At 42.2% G+C, this 24,004-nt stretch overlaps 1 long non-coding RNA gene across 2 annotated transcripts in view; it reads right to left on the bottom strand.

The window, feature by feature from the left end:
• Positions 1-24,004, bottom strand: part of LOC109450855 (uncharacterized) — a 145,745-nt gene that overhangs the window by 46,984 nt on the left and 74,757 nt on the right. The window lies entirely within an intron of this gene.

The following is a 24,004-nucleotide window of genomic DNA, read 5'->3' as shown; positions in this document are numbered from 1 at the left end:
ATAATGTGAGCCCCTCAAGATCAGGAGTCTATCTTACTCATTTCTGCATCCCCTCACGCAGTCCTGGTATACAGTAGCTTCTCAATAAAATTTTCCTGAATTGAAAAAAATTGCCTAAAAAAAACATTTGATGGCCAATGTCTACAGGTACATCCAAACAGCCACTGGGGATCAGCAGCAGTTTTCTACATCTTTACATGGTACCTGGCACCATGGTACCATGAACTAACAAATTGCATAGACTAATTAGTTAATGAACTAAACAATTAATTGGGGTCTGGGAATGGCTGACTACATGCAAATGTAAATCAAATAAGGCGCCATGCTGGCTGAAATACAGCAGTAAATGGACTTCCCTGGACTATGGATGTAAGGGAGTGAGGGTTGTGGTGCTGATGTCGAGAATGAGAAGAATCTGTCCCTGACTTTGGTGGGAATGATGTTCCATCAGTCACTGAAGGACTTGTTAGCACTTAGAAGTCATTCCTCTATTACAAGAGCAGTCTGTGTTCATAGATCCCATCCCCCCTCCCCGATATCACAAGTCCTGGATTGCAGATTGGTACAGCCACTACGGAAAACAGTATGGAGGTATCTCAAAAATCTGAAAATGGAACTACCTCATGACCCAGCAATTCCACTCCTAGGTATCTATCTGGAGAAATCCAAAATTCTAATCCAAAAAAATTTATGCACCCCTATGTTTATTGCAACACTATACACAAGAGCCAAGACATGGAAACAACCAAAATGCCCATTGCTAGACGACTGGATTAAGAAACTGTGGTACGTTTATACAATGGAGTATTACGCAGCCATAAAGAAGAATAAAATCTTACCATTTGCAACAATATGGATGGACCTAGAGAACATTATGCTAAGTGAAATAAGTCAGACAGAGAAAGACAAATACCATATGATGTCACTTATATGTGGAATCTAAAGAAAAGAATAAATGAATGAACTAATCAGAAACAGTCTCAGAGACATAGAGGAAAAACTGAGGATTGCTAGATTGGGAGGTGGGGATAAAGGGGAAGGTGAGGGGATTAGAAAGCACAATCAGTAACCACAAGATTGCCACGGGGATACAAAAGTCAATTTGGGGAATGTAATCAGTAATGTTGTAAAGATTTTGTAGGGCATCCAATGGACACTTGTCTCATTAGGGAGACCACCTCAGGGATGATGTAGATACCTGATCACTGCACTGTACACCTGAAGCTGAAGCTGGACAATAATGAATGTCAACTACAATTTTATATATATTATATATATATGTATATACATATACATATACATATACACATACACATACACATACACATACATATACATATACATATATAGTTATATAGTTATAAGAAGTGGAGTACAGCATTAGGAATAGAGACTGTGGAAATGTAATGGCTGTGTGCGATGTCAGAGGGGTAGTGGATGGGGGTAGGGGAGCTATCATTGTTGAGGGATATAAATGATAAATGTCTAGCTATTACATTGTTTTGTACACCTGAAACTAATCAAAAAAAGTCTCTGATGAGCCAGGAGCTTGGGGGCTCACAAGCCTGAGCTCTGTCTGCCTAACTAGACTGAGAGCTCAGACCATCCTTGTTAAGTCTGAATCAATGAGGAACCCCCTTGACCTTCGACTCAGATGGAAAACCACACTGCTGGGTGGAATGTGCCGATTGACTGAAATCTGTCAGGAGGCACACCCAAAGCTGGAAAGGGGTCAGCTCCCCCGTGTGTGGGACGGATACATTTCTCAATGAAAATTAGAGTACTGTAACCAAGCAGAAAGCCTGCTAGGTAGTCCCAAAGCACCAATGTCTGCTACCACCACCAGATGTGTGTCCAAAGCTGAATAATTTGGGGTGGCAGATTTGGGGCCATGGTGCTGAATGGTAACTCATCAGTGAAGGAGCACAGCCCAGTGGAACTGCAAGGCCCAGGGTGGCCATTAACTTGCTACTTGACCCTGAGTCAATCATTTTTTCTCTTTGGTCGGCCATTTGCTCCTCTGTAAGAGAAGGGGCCTGGGCTAGGTGATTGCAAAGCCTCTTCCAGTCCTAGCATTCTACAGGGCTCTTATTTCTCATTCCCTCCTGTCACCTGAGCAGGTACGAGAGAATAATTACCAGCCCTGGAAATACCTTGGCAGTGGTTCTTTTGAACAACAAATATGAGCTTGTTTCTTGTCACTTGTGAAGGGGCTGTTTAATTGGGGTCAAATTCTTTGAGATTCCTTTTGTCTGACTTCTAATACTGGCAGTATTATTATTAAGCATTATCTGAAATTTAGGACTTTTAAGTGTGTCTCTAGAGTTTTCCCAAAATTGAGAAATATGACTTGTTCGAATTTGGTAAACTGGGCAAAATGTCATGTGTAGGAAAAGGCATGTATAAATTGAATGAATTAACCTGACTTCCTCCAGAACAGAAACTGTGTCTTACTCAGTTTTGTTTTCCTAGTACCTACTGCCGTGTTTGGCATATAATATGAGCCATCCATTAATCAACAGATATTCAATGAGCACCAACTCTATGTTGGGCACTTTGCGAAGCCCTGGAGATGCGATTATGGGTTAGACAATGTCCTGACACTCAAGTAGCTCTGGTTAAGGAGGAGAGACAGACAGTAAACAGACAAATGTGATAGGCAATGGCTAGGAGAGGAAAAAGGACAGAAATGACAGAGGGCACCCAGCCCAGTCTTGGGGAATCAAGGAAACCTTTGTAGAGGTGACATCCAAGCGGGACTCTAAAGCTTGAATACGACTTGCCTAAGCAAGAAGCTCAAAGTGCTGGAACTCCCTCATTGAAGTGTAGCATGTCAGGAGGAAGGATTGGGGTGGGGGTGGAGAGAGAGAGAGAGAGAGAGAGAGAGAGAGAGAGAGAGAGAGAGAGAGAGAGAAGAATCTAGTTTATAAAGGGCCTTGATGTCTTATTAAGGAATTGCCTTATGGTCAGTGTGCAGCCAGCTGTAAATTTTAAGCAGGGAGTAAATACATGTACATTGATTAATAAATGCTGGTGTATTTTTTCACATGGAAATTCCCTCATCTAAAAATACAGGGTTTGGATTAGATGATCGCCAGGATCTCTTCCAGTTGTGACATTCTGTGACTCTCTAAGTTTCCACTCTGATTCGGGTCAAAGTCTCCTGACATTTGCCTCCTCTCACTAGCAACAGAGGTGGTTCAGGGCAGAATAATGGAATCAACAGAGCACGTGGTATCCCTCTCTCTTCCCCCTCCACTAGATGGATAAACGCATTCCATTACAGAGGATGAGATGCTTCCTTGTGACCAGCCTCGCACCAATCCATCCATCAGTTGATTAACAGTGGCTGAAAGCCACTTATCGGGAGGGCTCCTGCCCTTATCACTGTCACCAGTTGCAAATAAACATCGACTTTATGCTGTGTTTCCATATTTAACCACGTTTAAGTAAGTGCTGATACTTGCATTACATGACATTTGCACTGCAGAATTTAAAATGAGACACATACACGCAGCTCTTCCACGAAAGCCTAGGTTGTTTGGGGCCTTCTTGCCATTTGTTTTCAAAGAAAGGGAGCTTCAATGTGAATTCCACAGAATACAAAAAAAACTCTTGTACTCTGAAAAACAGTATCCACAAGAAAGAGATCAAAATGATGTAGTTATATATTTTTTTCTTTTGAAAGGTCGGTGCCTTGTGTAAAAGCTGTAACACATCAATAATGGATGAGATGCAGAAATGATATATCAAAGTTAGAAAACACAGGCCTCTGAAGAAAGGAAAATCCTTTTTCTGTGCGTGTGTGAGCTGGATTTCACAATATAAAAACAATATCACACATAAATTTATTAGTTGATGACGAAAAAGAATATTGATCTTAGACTGAGCATGAATTAACAAGCACATATTAATGGCTTAGCAGTGTGGGTGCAAATTCTGGGCCTCTAAGTTAAAAAAAAGAAAGATTTGGGATAAATTTATCCATTTGAAAAGAAAATACTTCAATATGATTTTTTTGGTTAAAACATGAGGTGTTGATGCTCATATTGTGACAACATGTCCTTTCCAATCCATAATTTTTCTTATATTCCCTTTTTTGTTCTCATTGGCTTGAAAACTTATTTCTATCCTTTAGCATAGCATCTAGAACATAGTAGATGCTCAGTTAATGTGATTTGCATGAATAAAGAGCAATTACTTAATGTTTATTGAGTGCTAACTATGTGCCAAACCATGTACTAAATATTCAACATGCATTATCTTATTTAATCAACATAAATAGACTTCATCTGGGTATTATTAATATTCCCATTTTGCAAGTAAGGAAACTGAGTCCTAGGGAAGTTAAATAACTTGGTAGTGCGTGCGTGGTTAATAGTATTGGTAAATGGTGACTCTAGATCAGACTTGAGTTTTATTTGAGCCCAGAGCTTATATGCTTAGCCACAATAGGATAATGAATTAATAAACTTGCTGTTTTGGCCCAGTGGATTAACTGAGAGGAGAGTACTAGTGGATCTGAGGAATCAAAGTCGCCAAAAATGAAAGGCACTGAGATCTTTCAGAGCTTACCATCATATAAAAAACAGAGAGCTCTGCAACTATCTCCTCCTTCAACAGTCATTTATGCCACACCTGATGTGTGCTGCACAAAGTGCTTATCTACACTGTCCTGTCATACGGTAGCCATTGGCCACATGTGGCTATTTCCATTTCATTAAAATTAAGTAAAATTAAAAATGCATTTCCTCAGTTGCACTAGCCACATTCAAGTGCTCAAAAACCACTTGTGGCTACTGCGTTGGACAGTGCAGACATAGAAGATATACAACATGTCCACCATCATGGAAAGTTCTGCTGGACAGTGCCGTGTGACGTTGCCTGGACACAGATATAAATGGCACAGGAACCTGCCCTCCAGGAGCACACTGTCTAATGAGGGAGACTGGCATGCAAATTAATAGCTGTGATCCAGTAGGACAAGGTGGGCAGATAGAAGAGGTTCTCAACCCAATTTGGTGGGAGATGAAAGGGATACAGGATGGGGAAAGCAGCAATAGGAAGTTTCAGAGCAACAGCTACCTGCTCTGAGTCTGAAGGAAGAGTGAGAGGTTAGCCAGCCGGAAAAGAGGAGACCTCAGACAGGGGAGGAGTTCCAGAATGAGGGAACCAAAGGCTCAAAGTCTCAAAGTGCAGAGGGAACAGGGAATGGGCAAGTCATTTGGAAATAGGGTGCTATGGAAAAGTGAAGAGTGATGAGGCTGGGGGAGGCCTGGATGCCAGGATAACAACTGCCAGTGTCCAGGGTGTGGCAGGATACAGGGACAGCCACCAACGGCAACTCGGTGCTTTAGGCCAAAGAGGACGATATAAGAAAGCGTCCAATGATTATTCCCCTATCTTTAGCTACTTTATATTATGTCTTTCCATTTTATTTTTTTCAGAACACATTTCACTATCGGAACTTATTTATGTATATGCTTGTTTGCTAATTTATTATGCATTTCTCTCCACGAGGATTTAAGCTCCTTGTCAGCAGGAACCTTTCCATTTGTTCACAGTTCTATCCCCACATCTGGAGTGTGCCAGGTCCAGCAATAGGCCACACTAAATATATATGAAATACATGAATGAATTCAGCACCTACTGCAATAATTAAAGAAGTCAGCCAAGGTAACAATAACAACAATAATTTCAATAGTAGTAGTAATGGTAGAAGTAGCAGCTCACATTTAACAGAGGCCTCATGACATGCCAGGCCCCCGGCTAAGTGCTTTAAATGCAATATCTTGGGGGTTTCTCACAGCAATCCTATCAGACAGATGTCTTATAAACCCCATATTACAGTTGGGAACACTAAGACTAGACATAAAAAACTCACGCTGGTCACAAAGCTAGTAAGTAGAGAGCTAGGAATTGAAAGCAAACCTCAGAGAGTTAATCACCTGAGCTCTTAACCTCCTCACATTTAGGCCTTCTCTTTACCTTTCCTAGCTCTGCCTCTCAGATTACAAAATCAGCAAAATGAAGTCAGGAAGACAACCGACTTCCGGGGTCACACAGTCTGTGTGTCAGTGAAGAGTTTCTAACTCACCTTCTGATTCTGCATCCACAATGCCTTGCCCTCTTTGCTGACTCCTCCTCAGATTTGGAGGCATTGCATCTCGAAAGATTTGTCAACCTTAGTATCTTCCTTTGGCTGAAGAATGCTCTCAGAACAGTGCCCGGCACATAGCTCACTCAATACTTGCTGAATGAATGAACACTCATTCACTAATTTCAATACATCTTTTGGACACAAGGTTCCATAAGATCATGCTCTAGGGAGACGTTTCTGACTCACATTTGTTGGGATAGTTCAGTAGAATTACCAGTGACTATTATTCAAGTAAAAGTACAAAGGACTACTCTCTATTTTAGAGAGATTTCAACACGTGAATGGATAGCAGCAATCTTGGTGTGGGAAATTAGGTTATGCAAATACCTTCAAAGGCCACCTGAGAAGCTATATTCATTTGTGGGGATTTATTAGCAATTCTTACCTATTTTCTTTCATATGCATTATTTTACATTTCTGCTGCATTTAAGTTGAATGCTCCACCCAGACAATCTCCAGTACAAACATAACCAAATTAAGGTTAGGGAAGAAGCAGTAATTTTTTGTTGTTGTTGTTTTCTGTTTTTTTAATAGTAAGCTTAAGTGCCTGAGCAAATTATAGCCCAGCCAGCCAGAGCGGCAATGAGCCATTCCGATTGTAAATAAATACATGCACGGCCTGTGGACAGCCAGCGTGTTTCGGGCAATTCATTAGAGCCTTCAAAAGGTTAAACCACATGATTCCTGCAGAGAGTCATGAGGGCTCAGCTCCTTTCCTTATCAAGGCAATAAATCTTTTTTTTTTTTTCTTTATTCTATTATTAATATTTGAATACTTTTAGGAAATTAAATTGATTGTTTTATAACTTTTCTTTCTTTTTTTTTTTTGATTCTTTTTTTTTTTTTTAATTAAATTTATTGGGGTGACAATTGTTAGTAAAATTACATAGATTTCAGGTGTACAATTCTGTATTACATCATCTATAAATCCCATTATGTGTTCACCACCCAGAGTCAGTTCTCCTTCCATCATCATATATTTGATCCCCCTTACCCTCATCTCCCACCCCCCACCCCCCGCCCCCGTTACCCTCTGGCAATAAATCTTAAGGTTCATATCCTAGAGGAAGAAGAGCTTAGGGAGCACCCCAAAAGAGGAGTGCTTTTTAGTGGACACTTGTTCCTGCTTGGCTGGCATTTATCCCCCATCTTCAGGCAACACCCTCCTCATTCTCTTTTGAGGGACTATCTCTCTCCCATTCTCAGCCAGTTTTGGTCTAGGTAGAGATGATTCCTTTAGCTGTAGGGAAAAGCATGTAAGCCAGGCTAGGCCAAACAGAGTGTAATATCCCACCGGCCAAGACATATGAGTCATTTAGGCCAATCAGAGCCAGTAAGTCTCAATCCTGAAATTTTGCTGAAACTAGTGGGAAAGAGATAAGTTTTTCCCACTAGAGTCACTGGGAAGGTAGAGTGAAGATGGAGCATCTGGTATAATCATACGAGCAAAAGGAAATACCTTGCTTAAGCATTAAGCCAGTAGAGAATAAAACAAAGCCAAAGGATGGGGAGAAAACAAACAAGGCCCTAGATCCAACCACTCCTGAATGCATATTACCTCTGGAGTTTTAATTAGATATAAGCCAATAAATGGTCTTTTTTGCTTATGTCTTTGATTTAGGGTTCTAATATTATTTACAAATACCACCCTTTTGAAAGGTGAGAATAGTTCATACACTACCTCAAATGTTTGATATTGAAAAATCAACACCTAGCAAGCCTCAATCCTTGTAGTGCCTTGATAGGTATATCAATATAGGGAAAAGAAAAGCCTTAGAAACAGGATAGCCAGTAAGTCCACCCCCTTTACCAACATAATAATTTCTACTTTCCATTATGGGTTAAGAGCTATAAATCATTTAGCTTCTGACCTAGTACTTCCAATTCTGAGACTCTGACCTGAGAAAATAATCTTAAATAATAAAAAAGTTTTATATTCATAAATACTTTTCACAGCATTATTTATAATTACATAAAATCAGAAACAGCACAAGTCTCCAATATACGGAAATGGTCAGATAAATTTTACAACAAAATGCTATGTAGTTATTAAAAATACATTTATTAAGAGTTTCAATAATATGTTTATAACACAAATTTCACTGGAAAATAGCAGGAGAAAATTGAATGTATTGTACAATCACACTGTTAAATTTAAAAATCCATGAATAGAAAAAAAATAAATGGAAAGAAATATTTCCAAATGCTAACATTGATTATTTTGAACTGCTGGGACTATAGATGATTTTCTTTTCTGTTTTTCTAATTATTTGTAAATAAGAATCTAAATATTCTATAATTAACTGGTATTGTTTTATAGAGGAAAGAATGTTATTAAACTTTTAAAATAAGTTTCCCTTCCAGCTCCCTGACAGAAGTCAGCCAGCCTTGAATTGGTTATGTCAGGCTTTTCTCCTTCAGACCATGAAAACTGGCGAGTGCACACAAAAGACCAGCAATACAGCCATGAACCCCTCGCATAACTGAACTCTGGGCATGTGTCAGTCATCTATTCTGTGAGCTTAAAATGAGAATGCATTAAAAGCTCTTATCACTGATCTACTATTACCTCTACAGGGGCTTAGTAGCAATAGCAGTTGTTGGGAGTATCATTTCATTATTAACCTTATTAGTGAGGAAAATTCAAGGCAAATCCTTAAATGAATATTCCTCAAAATGATGGTTTTGCACATACTTCTGTTTTCCAGGGGCACAAATGGAGGTCTTCTAGGGCAGAATACTGAGATTCCAATTCCAAGAGTCCTCATTCCTCTTGAATAAACCAGTAGGCTAGGCACTGAAGGGACCCCGGAGTTTGAGCTTGTCCTTGTCCAAAAGAATCAGAAAGGTAAACAGACCAGGCCAGAGCAGGAGAAGCTAGGGGACACACCGGGCATGAACTCAGTGGGCATGGCTATGGCTGTTATTAGTTGATCTGAGCACAGAGGAAGGCTCCAGAACTATGGACTTCATGGGGGGCCCTAGGCAAACATAGCTCTCCCACATGCCAATCTTCCTATCTCTCTGTGCCCATTTGGAAAGCTATTGGGCCGCCATTTTCTTTCTTAAACAATGAATATAAAGCATATTCTGGGTCCCATTGCTAGAACAGCATACCGAATAGATATGAATATGACAATTCTTATGGCATTACTTTGATGGGACCTGCAAGGAGGAAAAAAAGTGAAATGAATATTTGTCCCAGAGGAGAATGAATACTGGAGAGAATTTGCTTTCTCACACTCTTGCACTTACCTGGGGCAAATGGAGAAACAGCAGGTTCTCTGCAGAACTACGAACTCAGCAGGGCTTGTTTCTTGGGCGCTTTTCTTCTATCAAAGCTGATTTAAGAATGACTGTGGCAGCAGCCACATTCACCTTAGAAATAACTGTGCCACTTGGTTATGTCTATACATTTAGTGTTTGAAGTGTCTGGCAAAGGGAGCTGATTCCAGAACAGAAAAATGATCATTAAGCACTTACCATGAAGCAGCCTGTATGAAGGACTTTATACATATCTAATCCTCGTAACAACGCTGTGAAATAAATATTATTAGTCTCTGGGGCTAATACAACCCTCCCCTCCATTTTACAGGTGAAGAAATCAAGGCCTGGAGGCTTTAAACAAACTGCTTTTGGTCACACAGTTAGAAACAACTGAGCCAATTAAAACTTGGGGCAAACTGATTGCAAACCTTGAGCCCCTGACTGCTTTGCTCTCTAGAGATGACAACCTAAGCATACCCTATTTTCTATGCTGTAGAAACATAGGTCAAAATGAAACCACAAGTCATTCTACAATGACTATGTATATCAAATTATCACATTGTGTGCTCTAAAATTATGCATACAATTATACCTGTCAATTATTCCTCAATAAATTCTAGAAAAAAGGAAAACAAAAAACTAAGCCACAAGTTAAAAGGAAAACACAACCCTCACAGTGCACTCTAGCCCACCCAACATTCAAAACTTCTATTTGCAGTCCGGTCTGTCAATGAGCAGTGAAAGGCCTCAGACCCTGGCAAAGTACTCTCAGACCCCAGCTGCCAAATAGCAGAAATGTTTGGGGACAGCGTGGCTTCTGGGTGAACCTGAGACCTCACACTATAGACGTCCACTCAAGGTCACTTCCACAGCGAGCCAGAGGGGGACCATAGGACCAGCAAAGGGACCAGCCGCAAAGGCTCAGTGGGGCCGGATGAGGAGCGGTTCCCCCCACCCTGGGGCCAGCACCTCTGTCAAGTGAGCCTTCCAGGACCCCCTTCACAGACTTCAGTGCCCAGCTTCTACGGGCAGGCGCTTGTCTCTCCGTGGTCTCAGAGGTGCCACTAGGAGACCAGTGACTGAGGGGAAAGAGGAGAACCAGCTCCACACGCCTCTCTGTGTGCAGGGCCCATCCCTCTCCCTTGAATGTGAACAGAGGACCCAGGCCTTCTGGATAGGCTCCTCTGGTACCTTTTTAAAATCTCTGTTCCTAAAATAAAAGGAAGATAGAGGAGAGCTAGGATCCCAGTCCTAAGAGTGAAGCCTTCTGTGTAGAAAACACTCTTCATTCCTTCCAGAGACCATTTTCTTCCCTGAGCCCCTATCGTGTTTATGGGGAGGAGCTGGGTCAGGGAAATTGTGGGTAACAAGGGAGGGTGGAGGGAGCCGTCAGGGGCCACATCACAACTGCTATTCCTCCCAAACACTCTGAAGGTGCATGTGGCAAAAGAAGATGGAATTCCAGGGTACAAGAAAGCAAAGAAATGTCTCTGAAGCATAGAGCAACCTCCCCCAGTGAAGCTACTCGGAAAGAATAATAATGTAAACATTTAGCCATTAGAGGAAAATACTTACCCTTTACACCACCCTCCCACCATTAAAGACATTGGCAGCCCTATTAAAATACAAGTCTGATTTGTGTTTAATGATCTTGAAAGGAAAGTAATTGCTTGGGTATTACCATTCAAATGTTCTTAGAAGCGCAGATAATATTTACAATTGGATTGTCCTTTCCGCAGAGGCAGGCAGGCAGGGCTCCCCAGGCCATTTGAAGCTGAAGCTGGGAAGAAGTGACCTCAACAATTGGCTTGAGGGTCTTGAAACTCAGCGTGTGTTTTCCTTTCTTCTTTTCACTGTCAAGAAACTCTTGGGTAATAGCTCTATCCCTTTGCTTTCCGGAAAGGGATGTGCAGAGCAATTTTATGGTACAACTTGGAGTACAACTAAACTGTCCCTTGGGAGAACAGCAGAAGGTATTTGCAGCTAGCCAGTAGTTCAGGAATTTGTGGAGGGCAGACTATAAGATTCCTGAGAGAGGAAGGAAACCGAATCGAAAAGCAAGGGTAGGGGAGAGATCAAATGAAGTCATAGCCCAAACAGATGAATTTAAATATAAGCCAAATTAGGTAGCAATGTCAGTTTTCCTCTGCACAAGCAGCTTTGAGACTGGAGCATCAATCTATGAATTCAACTTCGCTGATACAGGAAAAACACAACTGAATGCATAAAGACCAGGCAATAGATAGCACAAATAGATCGCCCAAACGATGGAGACAAACAGTTCCCATTTCAAATCCCAGCTGGGCAACCTAGTAGCTGTATGACCTTAGGGGAAAGTAATTTTCCTTCTCTGAGCCTCAGTGTCCTCATTTGGAAAATGGAAATGATAATCGGACCCACCTCACAGAGTAATCACAGGGATCCAGAAAGATTCTGGAAGCCCAGGGCTTTGCACTGTACCTGGCAAAGAGAAAGTGCTCACCGAATGTCCTTTATTATTAATATTAGAAAAGGTGAACGAGGTTCTCACTGCCTTCAGTACTCAGCTTTATATTATCACTATTTTGATACTTGTGGATTTTGCACGTTCCACATTAGTAGCATCTGGGTCTTTTGGCTGCAATGCTCACTCAGTTCTTGGTACTCCTGTGTCAGGAGGATGCAGGAACCATGGCAATTCTGTCCATTTTACTGATGTAGAGCCTGTTGAAAGGGTTGCCAAGGCCACGATCCCTCCAGCAGACAGGAGAGTTTGGTTTGGTCGGGTTCAGCATTCCCTCCCCCGGGCCATGTAGTCTTCCATCACCACCTGCCATTTTGTTGCATCCTGCACAACGAGGGTTGTGGGGAGGGAGAAGGGTGGCACAGGGTTAAGAAAAGACAGTAGCATGAATAGAATGCAAGCCGTGGGGCCAAGAGGAACAGCCTAAGAGACTGAACCCCAAATCTCGCCAACACATAGTTTTTATTGGTAAACTTCTAAAAAGGTAAAAGATTGTTCATCTCAAGATCTGTGTGTTAGTAGCTTGCTGGCTGTATTTTGGAAAGTTCCCATTGTGTTCCAGCTTGAACTTCGCCTTCACACACGCACATCTCCAAGGAATCCATTGAAGGGGAGGGACCGATATAATTCCATCGGGTCTCAGTTTGCTGAGACTTCCCTTCAAAGGAGCTTTTCTGATATCTCTCCATCGGGCCTCAGTTTGCTGAGGCACTCCCTTGTGAAATCCTGGGAAGAGCACGGGGAACAAACGGTTTGGCAGCTATAAAGCAACACCATTTATGGGCAAATCTGGCTTATCTATCTTCCCTTTGTGCTAAAAATCTGGGCTAGGGAGTGGGGTGGGGTGGGGTACAGACTGTGAACCAACATAGTGAGAACAGGAAAACCATTTTCCTCTGAACCTGGAAGGCAAGAAAATATGGCAAAAGAAAATCACCTCATCCAACCTCCAGATCATGGGGTGCGGGCACCAAGCAAGAGGCTGAAAAGGGCAGGTGGCCTCACATTCTGAAAATGCCATGCCTCAGCATTTCCTCCTGCCACACCTGTGCAGGTGTGGTGATGGCCGGAATAGCTAAAGGTTATGTCTAGACCAGCAAGTCTAAGACTGCCTCCTTGCAGAGTTCCCACAGGTCACAGAATGCCATGGGGTGGGGGAAGCAAGGTGATTTCTTGAGAGCTCAAGAGTGGCATGGAGACGTACAGAACCTCAAACAGCTCCCCAAGCTTCCCATAGCCCCAGTGTGGTGTGAAGGTGACTGGCAAAGAACCAAACCAGGAAAACCCTTGAGGTCAAATGAGAAATTTGTAGGGGCGACCTCCAGGAAGCAACATTCAAAGCCCAGAGAAGACAAAACATCACCACACACATTAGAGGGACTGCATGATGATCGGAAGACCCGAGGGGCCATTTCCTTATCTCAACCTCCCCCGCTCCAGTATAAAGACCCAATTCCGGCTTTGAAGGGAAAGGCCATGAGTTGACTGAGATTATGATTCTGCTATTTAGCAGGGTGAGAGCTCAAAGTACAAAAAAAAAAATTTTTTTAAGTTCAGTTACCAAAAAAATAAAGTTATGGTTACATACATCTATGTGCTCAACGAAATGCCACTGGAATCTTCTTTTTTAAGGCAATATTCTTTGATCCACCCCGGCATTCTGTGCCATAAGCTTTTAGTGACAATTACAATGAAAAGTGTGCTGAGAGAAAGAGACTCAGAGAAAAATGAGGAGGGAGAGGAACATTTTATCACTACTGAAGTTATGAGAACTGGTAACATATGTTCAATTTTTTTTAAAGCACCGGCTATAAATCAAGATACAATGAAGATCATGTGTGATATGATTTGTTTCCAAGTCAAAATAATAATAGTGGTTGCTTAACCTGAGTGATTTATAGGTACCAAGTGCTATATGTGCGTATTCCGTGTCAACAAACTGTCACCATATCTCCTCCAGAGACAGAAGCACCGACATTCTGGAACCAAAGTAGCTTATCTGAGAGCCACACCTCTGGCATTTAGTGGGAAGTCAGCAGGAACCCAGTATGGCTGCAGGACCTACGTTCTTGGCCACCCTGCTCTTGGGCCTCTGTGGCCTTAACACGGCAGCCATGTCCAGGTAGTAGCCCAGCTCTTGTAAGCTCACACCAGGCCTCCACACTGGAAGGGGAGATCAGAGAATGCGTGCTCACACTCAGCAACTTTAAAAAGGAAGACCCGCCTTCAGAAAACTGCTCTGGACGAACTCCAGAAGAGGCCTGAGTTTGCTTTCACACAAAAAATGTTTGTTTCACGAAGACAAGTGCCAGTGGCCATTGCAAAACACAAGAGGCTAACTGAACTGTAAGAGGCCAGCCAGGGTCACCCCCTGACCTCAAGGCTCTGCTCAGAGTGGGAGCCGAAAAGCAAAATACACTTGCTTGTCAATGGGCGATGCATGTCAGTCCCTCTCCAAATAAGCCACGTGTGAGAAAGTGGGTGGAAGTTCATTTGTTTTAGATCAGGAATGAGAAGCAAGTACAGAACACACCTTATTGAGGGTAGAGGTATTTCTTTGCTCACTGATTTGACATTCAGCATCAGTTATTCAACATGAGTGGATGAAGCCAATTAAAGGCCTCAATTTTCATTGCTAATTAATAAATATTAGACACACAAAGCCTGATGGTGGATCTACCCTGGGGGTATCCGTGTTACTCGGCCTGAGGCCCAAGTATAAATTTGATACTGTGTGTCCTGCTGCCACCAGGCAGAAACTTCTCACCTGCTGCCAGGCACAGGGGAAGGGACCTGACGAGCTTTTGGGTTATTGTTGGACAGAAAGTGGTTTGGCTTTGGGTCAAAACAAATTTGGCCCTTAAAATCTCTAAGGGTTGGGGCAAGTCCTGAAAAACAGTGACAAGACCATAATAGGTCCTTTATGACCGTTTCTGTGTTCAAACGACATTGAGCCTGCTGTTCACGGGTGCTGACCTCAGAAGTGCCATCTCAGAGGCAGCCCGAGGTTGCAGAGAGGCTGTGCTATAAATAGACGCTGTGCAGCTGTGAAGGGAGCTATTTTGGGATCCCAGGGGGTCTCATTTGTACTTCAGGTTAGGAGGCTTCCAAGTAAAGGAGGAGCCTTCTGTGGGTGGTGGGGAGAAACCAGACCAGACCAGACTAGACAGAGCCCTCCTTCCTCCCCACCCTTCTCATCCTGGGACCACCAGCCCCAACCCCTTTCTTTACAAGTATTTCACTGGCACAGAGCACTGGAGCTCTGTGGGAAGGGAGGAGAAACAGGAGAAGAGGGAGCAAGTCTTCTCCCAGCCCAGAGTGTTTGGGGAAATTGCTTCCTCTGCTGTGTTCTAGATGAGACTCTGACCTTTGCAGGTCGTGGGGAGGTGCCAAGGCCTCAGGCTTTAGTTGCCTTTTGCATCCACTTCAGTGGCTTTCAAACAGGAAGCAACCTGGGAGCTGAGGTGAGAAAACAGAGTATTAGACTCATCTTGACAGCTCAGCTCTGGCCTAGTGAGAGGCAAGGAAGCTGGTTCCTTCTCCCTCGTGGCCTATGTGGCTGAGGCTTAACTTGATGAGGCCTTAGAACCCTCTGAGCACTACAGCTCTGAAGAGTGACTCTTCTTTCTCACCCCGCCTACCTAGCTTGAACTCACCTCATTGGTCATGTTAGGTTAGATTAATGGTGTCTCTTCCTTTAGCCCATGCTTAATGGATCACATTGATAGCTGCCATCTTGCAAACAGACCAGGGATCTAATGGCGCAATGTACATTGCTTAAGCATGTGCACGTTAGAGCATGCAGACCTGGGCTGGAATGGTGCATTGCTATATCCTAGTTGTGTGGCCTTTGACAAGTCTTTTTATGGCTCAGGGACTCAAGCCCTCACTTACAAAATGGGAACAATTATCATATCTGTGTCATGGAGTTGTTGTGAGAATTAAGTGAGGGAAAATATTTAGTACCGTGGATGGCACATGGTCAGTGCCCCAAAAATGTAATGTACTACATTTGTGTAATGGATGTATTATATCCATTCTTACTAATGGCTGGAGAGAGAGAAGTGACGATGAGAAATCTTGAGGTTTGGAGCTGCATAAGGACTCTAGTTCTGACTTAACCTTGTCATTGTTGAAGAACCCTCATGAGCCAAGAAAAAGGAGAGTGACAAAGTGGGGAGAAGGGAACAAGGAAGTAATCTAACTTCTTATGCCTTCTAATTAGGCCTCAGGCTGGTCCTGGGGTTTGAGCTCTGTGGAGCTCCTGGTGCTGACAGCCCAGGATACAAGGTGTTTAAGAAAGATAGATACCTATGCCTGTGTTCAGGGTACAAGTTGTGAACAATCCTCTCCGCTCTACAGGAGAATTATATCAAGAAAGCTACAAGGGACTATAGAAATAGAGTCCACATTCTCCCCTTACATGAGGAAACGAAGGCTCAGAGGTAAGAGGACTTATTACAGAACATCACACGGCTTAACAGCCAACACAAAGAACCAGGTCTTTCCAGTCCAATATTGTATGAAATGCTGCAAACCCAGATAATATTGTTAGGCTGAATTTTTAGAAAATGTCTCGAGTTGTTGTTTTTAGGTGCTGTCAGTATGAATGTTGTGAAATGATACATTTGAGTTTTCACAGAAATTCTATAGTTTGTAAATATCACACAAGGTGGTCTGGATTTCATTGTTCCCTGAAAAAGAAATCTTGGTAGTAGATGGGAGGGGACATGCATTCAGCCCCATTAAAAAGACACACAAATCTATTTAGGAAGCAGCAGGCATAGGAGCTTCCCCAGCACCCCAAACAAATCCAATAAAAAACTCTCTAAATGACCTCACCAGCCACTTGCAAAAGCTCAGAATAAGCAAATGAGCCAACAAAGCGTTGCCTGTTGAAATTTTTGGTAAACAAGGGCCCTGCCGTTATGTTTTTAGAGCCAGATGGCTGCAGGAACTTCTTGACAGTGGAAACTTCCCCAAATTCTAGTTGCTTCTGAGCAAGTATGGAACTATGTGCCTCTCAAAGAATGTCTTGATTCTCAAAGGAACCCAACTGATCCTCAAAGACTTGGTCTTTCCAAAGGTCATACGAGGAACCTGCCTGCATCCCCTCTGTAAAGGCAGATGTTGAAACCATTATCTGCCGTGTTTTTCGATGTCCGTCACAAAGAGTGTGATCTTATAATATATTATGCAAACCAAGACACTTTGAGCATGAAAGGGGGTACTATTAACAAGTTCCCAGAGACAACATGTATAAGCTTTGACTGTCCTGGATGTGTGGTTACCCCGCTTATAAAAATCAACATGGTATTTTCCTCTTGAAACATACAAGTAAAATTTGGAAGTATATGTCTTTGAATCAGCGCCTTACTTTTATTTATTTATTTATTTTATTTTTTTAATATTAGTTTCAGATGTACAAAACAACATAATGATTACAGATTTACACCCCCTAATAAAGTGATAACCCCCCTCAAGTCTACTACCCCTCTGACACCATATGTAGCTGTTACTATACAATTGACTATACTCCCTATGCTGTACTTTTCACCCCATGGCTATATATAAATATATACATATATATTTAATTATAGTTGACATTCAGTATTATTCAACTTCAGCTTCCAGTGTACAGCACAGTGGTCAAATGATTTTCTTTTATATCAGGCAATGGTGGGAAGGAGCAGAAGCTATGTATGTAATCTGATCTTTTTTCTTTTGCCTGGTCTGCTAGGAAGTTCAGAGTTAAGTTTATATCACTTGCAACAATCACACCTAAACTCCAATTCCCAGTAAAATGATCGTCTCATAGTTTTCCCCAACCCTGTTCTCTACCTTCAACACACAAGTCTCCTGGATCATGCTCCCCACAAACCACATCAAGATAAGAATCTAATCTTTATTTTAACAAGTTACCTTAAAGTCCTTGGTAAGCAGGTCAGCAGGCACACATCCTGAATTTTCTAAGACAGTCTGAGATCACATATTCAGCTTTATTTTCCTCATAAGCGATGTGAAGTTCTAATAAATCCCGCTATTTTCCTTCCAAAATGAATTATTTCATTAAGCAAGCTCTCACTGAACTCCTACTATGCACTAGAATGGTGATAGGGATATAATCAATCAATGAAATTGACAAAATCCCTCCCTTTGTGAAGAGAGGAAGATGGGTAATAAATGATATACTCAACAAATAAGCAAATTTTATAATAAGTTAGAGGGTGACAGTGCAATGGAAAAAATAGAACAGGGTAAGGGGAGTGGGGACTGTCAACTGCTGGGCATCACAATTTAAGTGGGGTGATCAGGGTGATCACATTGAGAAGGTGACATTTTGAGTAGGGTGAACATATAATTTAATAATCTAAATTGGGAAAGTTTTAAGAGTGGAAGGGGAAGCCAACAAAATTACACTGGGACAACAGGTGAAAACTGGGACTGTCCGGGGCAAACAGGGACATACGGTCACCCTACATTCAAGCAAAGACTTGAAGGATGTGAGAAAACCTATGCAGCAGATACCTCAGGAAGGAATGGTTCAGGCAGAGGGACCAGCAAATTCCAAGACCCTGGGGACAGAGAATGCCTGACAAGGTAGAGCAACAGCAAGGCATCCAGCATATTTGGAGGGAATAAGCAAAGAAAGAGCTATAGAAGGTGAAGTCAGAGAGGTACTGGAGACCCCAGATTATACAGGCCATTGTAAGGGCTTTGGCGATTCTATGAGAGAAAATGGGGAGCCACGGCTTGGTCTTCAGCCATGATTGGGCTTATATTTTTCCAGGATTCACTATGGTTGCTGTATTGAAAATACACAGTAGAATTGGTGAACAGGAAAGCAGGGAGACCAGGTAGGAGGTAGTAGCTGAAGTGGGAAAAAGTCAGATAGACACTGGATAGATTTTGAAGGTATAACCAACAGGACTTGGTTGATTTGGATGTCAAGTGTATGAGAGAAGAACCAAGGATGATTCTGGGGTGTGAGGCCTGAGTAACTAGGAGAATGGAAATACCATTTACTAACGTGGGAAAGACTTTGGATGGAGCAAGTGGACAAGAGAAGAGTTGTGATGCTCAGGAATTTGGTTTGGGACCTGAGAAGTCTCAGGTGCCTATGAGATGGAGCTGTCCAGCAGATCATTGGAAATACACATCTGAGGTTCAGAGAGAAAGAGACATTTCAGAGTCAGCAGCATGTGAATGCTATATAAAGCCATGAGAAGGATGTGACTGCCCAGGTCTCCCAGACTACTTCTTGTACCTCGAAGCAAAGCAAAAACCCTTTTGCAGATCAAATGTTTGTTTCTGCGCAAAATAAATCAGGATGCTCGTCTTTCAAGGCTCGTCACCGATCTTAATTTTTCATGAAGTCTTTCCTAATTACTGCAGTCCCTATGGGACCCTCTTAATTTCTATAATTGTCTGCCTCACCGATTCATCAATTAATAATTATCTATTGAGCAAATTCTGTGTACAAGGCCCAGTGCTGGGTGCTGTGGGGAATATGAAACAAGAACACATGGTTCCTACATTCCAAAAGTGGACATCCCGCTGAGCAAACAGAACAAGTGTTACTCAAAGCACGAAGAACATCAGGTTCTTTAAGGAGTCAGTCAGTGACAGGGAGGAAGTGCCTCTTGGGTTGAGTCTTAATAAATAAATAGGCAGCTTTGGGGGACATATTTTTGGAAAATCTGAATGGACGGTATCTCTCCTGAAAGTATTCTAGTTCTAAAAAAATCTGTATTCATACATTGAATACTAAGAAATTGAATTTTTCTCAAGAGGGAGAAGAGTGAGGTGGAGTGGGGTGGGGTGGGGGACACTTTGAAAGTAGCAGCCTGGGTAGAAAAAGAAAACCTGAGCAATTTCTTGGGGGCAGGAGTGTGCATGGGTAGGAGAGGAAACGGTGAAAGATAAGGTGTGGGGCAGACATTTCAAGTGGAGAGCAACAGAAAATGAGTCTGCATATAAGGGAGCATCAGCACCCAGCTTGAGTTTGATGTCATAGGCATTATGGAGTGACATGATTAATGGGGTGTTAAAGGGGTAGCCTGAAAGAAGGGGGGTGGGCAAAAAGTAGGGGTGAAGTTCTTGTCATTATCTAAGCATGAGGTAATAAAAGAATTGACTGAAATGAAGACTAACTGCAGAATAGGAGACCTTTCACAGGAAAGTGCGGCAGTGAAGGAGAATAAGCGCCAAGAAAGGGAAGCATGACACGAAGATTCCAGACCTGAGAGGAGAAGAGCAGTGGTGGGGTACTAACTGGTGGGGGCATGGGAATGGTGTTGGTAGACAAGAGCTCAGTTAGAGCGGGTCCATTGAAGTGAAAGTGTGGGCATCTAAGAACAGGAGAGGGTCAAGGTCAGAGATGGAGGAGTGGGAGTCAGCCATGTGGATCCATGTTGAAGCCACAGGGCAGGATAAGCCCAAGGAAGAGTGGACACCTTGTGCTTAGGAATTAGTGATCTGTGTGCATCTGCATGTTTTATCTCCTCAAATAGATGCTTCGCATTCTTCTTGCTTATATCCTCACAGTCTGTTGGGAGGCAAAACAAGATGGCGATTAAACACATAGTGTCTGGAGTCAGGCTTCCTCCATGAGTCCTGGTTCTACCCAGCATTGGCTCTAGCCCTGTGACCCTGGACAAATTACTTAGCCTCTTTAAGGTGGAGTTTCTTCATCTATAAAGTGGGGGAGACAATAATAGTTGCCTCATAGTTCTTAAGAGTTGTGAGGATTAAAATAGACTTGGCACATGAAAAGTATTCATTACATTGCCTTTACTACACATGGTCACATCTCGATGACTTCACAGTTGAAGTAGAGCCCATGGAACTAATATTTAAAACCATGTAATTCCCTAAACCAGGTTACCAAAGGGAAGGTTAGGGGAGAGAATGAACATTTATTGAACACCTGTTAAATGCCAGACACTTTGCTAAACGCTCATATGACTCTCACAACAACCCCAGAAGACGCTTTTTATGCCCATTTTATAGATTAAGAAATAGTGGGTCATAAAAGTTAACAAGATTGCCTAAGGTCATACAGGTAATAAATGGCATGCATTTTTATGCATTTAAAAATTCTGGGGACCGGCCCGGTGGTTCAGGCTAGGTTAGAGCTCCATGCTCCTAACTCCGAAGGCTGCCGGTTTGATTCCCACATGGGCCAGTGGGCTCTCAACCACAAGGTTGCCAGTTTAATCCCTGGAGTCCCCCAAGGGATGGTGGGCTCCGCCCCCTGCAACTAAGATTGAACACGGCACCTTGAGCTGAGCTGCTGCTGAGCTCCCGGATGGCTCAGTTGGTTGGAGCGCATCCTCTCAACCACAAGGTTGCCACTTCAATTCCTCGACTCCCGCAAGGGATGGTGGGCTGTGCCCCCTGCAACTAGAAAACAGCAACTGGACCTGGAGCTGAGCTGCGTCCTCCACAACTAAGACTGAAAGGACAACAACTTGACTTGGGAAAAAAAAGGCCTCGATATACACACTGTTCCCCAATAAAGTCCTGTTCCCCTTCCCCAATAAAATCTTTAAAAAAAAAAAATTCTGAAAGGGTACATTCCAAGTTGTTATCTTCCTACTTTATATAACTCCATGTTATTTAAAATTTTTAATAAATATCTATTGTTTCCAAAATCAGTAAAAATTGGTGTTTCCATTTTGGGGGCGAAGGGAAGTAGGAGGCAGAGCTGGGCAATCCTGGATGTTTATCTAGAAAGAAAGAGCCTCAATGTTCCCCTCAGTTCTGAGGAAAAGAATAAACTGTGTAGTTCCAAGAACTTAAGAAATCAGGAGGGAAAAGACCAAAAGAGAAGATGGGTGAGCGTGTAATGCATTTGAAAGAGATTTCCATCTAAGATTGTTAAAATAATAGAAAAGTTTTCATGCTTAAAGGGATAAACGTCCGTAATCTGTCACATACTCTTAATCCCTAGATGAGATGTCTCTGTTCTTGGAAAGTGGACACAACTTCCCTAAACATCGATTGTAGGGCCTCAGACAAGGCATAAGCACAATTAATTCTGTAACACCAACGTATGTTAAAAACAAACAAACAAACAAGAAATGCACCAGAAGACTCTAAAGTCCAGATTAACTCTGAGATCAAAAGTTTGTTTTCATCACATCAAATAATAACCTTCTGAAAAAAAGTATGAAGGAATCCAATGATGAGGGAAAAACCACCTCCTTAAAGTGCTGCTTCAATGAATTGAATTCTGCTTTTTAAAAAAGCGTCCCTGGTCAATACCATGTTATTTGTGTATTTTGAATCTAGTAATAATACTATGTTTCCCCAAAAATAAGACCTATCCCGAAAATAAGCTCCAGTTAAGATCGTCAGCCAGATAGATGCATTTAGTACATTATGATAATGTTCCAGAAGAAGATGACATGACTGTATTTGAATAAATGTAGATTGTTGTACATGAAAAAATAAGACATCCCCTGAAAATACGCCCTAATGCATCTTTTGGAGCAAAAATTAATGTAAGACCTGGTCTTATTTTCAGGGAAATACGGTAGCAGATATGTCAGATATGTTAGAGGAGGTTACCTCATTTCAAAGAAAATTTTCTTTAATTACTGTGTTGTTTTAAAGAACGTCATAGAAGGGAATTCATCTTTTACAGGAATCAGAGAGGTTTGCCCAGACTCCCAGGGAAAGCAAGGTGGTCTGTCAGAGAATAGATGAGGTGACTTAAAGGCAATCTTGAAAGAGAGAGAGAGAGAGAGAGAGAGAGAGAGAGAGGAAGAAGGACAAGAAGGAGAAGAAGAGGAGGAGGAGGAGCAGGAGGAAGAAAGGAAGGAAGGAAGGAAGGAAGGAAGGAAGGAAGGAAGGAAGGAAGGAAGGAAGGAAGGAAGGAAAGAAGAATCTCCATGGAAGTTTACATTTCATATATTCCCTTCTAAAGATTTTTGATTCTGGCAGATGAATGAAATATAATTTAAGTCAACCAACGATTAATTTCTGAATTCCCACTCTGTTCCAGGCACACTAAAATGAAGAAAGGCATAGTCTCTCTTCTGAAGGAGATCATAACTAATTGTAGTACAATGTGATAAATTGTATCTACACACACACACACACACACAAAGTACAGTGGGACAAAAGATAGGGTAGCCATTAATTCTTCAGTGGGCCAAAATTAAAAGCCTAGGAGGTCAAAGAAAACCACCAAGAGATGCCTTGGGCTAAAGATTTCCCAGCATATCAATGATCAGTTTAGCTTTCATTCGCATCTTGCTGCCCATAGGCCTCTTGAGAGTCAAGAAATTAATTCTGCTGTTCCTAACTTTGCTTTAAGAACCATGCCTGTTATTTTTAGCTTTCAAATAATGTCTGGTGGGAAAACAGTAGAAATTCTGGACCTTAAGAACAGATTGAACAATTAAAAGAAAAAGAACATACTCAAGCATTTTTCTCAGAAGTTGGACAAATTTTAAAACTTTGAACCTGAAAGAAAAGAGGCAAGATTAAAAAATACAGCTTTCTCCCTCTAACAGGAAACTGATGTTACTTGGTAGATATAGAAAGGAATAACAAATCCAACCCCACCCAGCCTTGACCTCTACTCCCTTCAAAGAAATACTGTCATCCCGTCAAGTGTAGGATCCCCTAAGAGATGGGGATGGAGGACACTGGAGTCCTTTTTTGCACATGTAGCAAACCCTGCATCCAACCACTTCTCTTGGGTTTAACCCCCCACCTCAATTCAGTTGGCAAAGTCAAGGACCATAAAGTTGTAACAAATTAACTGACAATCTCCCAACTCATCTACAGTCTAACCTGGGTCCACACGCCCACGCACTGAAAATCAGGTTGCTCACATGTTCATCGTGTTGGTCTTAAATGTGAGTCCATGTTGTCTAAGGTGACTGGAAAGCTGCCGGACTTGTTGGTAATGACCCACATGATGAGGATTACTGTTGTTTTCCTTGCAAACTCTGGCAAGTTCATCAGTTTCCCATGACTGCCAATATGACCAGTGGGTTCTTCCTTGCCACCTTTGGATACTTTCAAAACTGCAAATCCTCAGGTCCCTGAGTTGGAGC

The sequence above is a fragment of the Rhinolophus sinicus genome, chromosome 14 (genome assembly GCF_057876585.1).
Source record: "Rhinolophus sinicus isolate RSI-liver-muscle chromosome 14, RSI-T2T, whole genome shotgun sequence".
Classification (NCBI taxonomy): Eukaryota; Metazoa; Chordata; class Mammalia; order Chiroptera; family Rhinolophidae; genus Rhinolophus; species Rhinolophus sinicus.
This window is presented reverse-complemented; position numbering and strand designations above follow the sequence as displayed.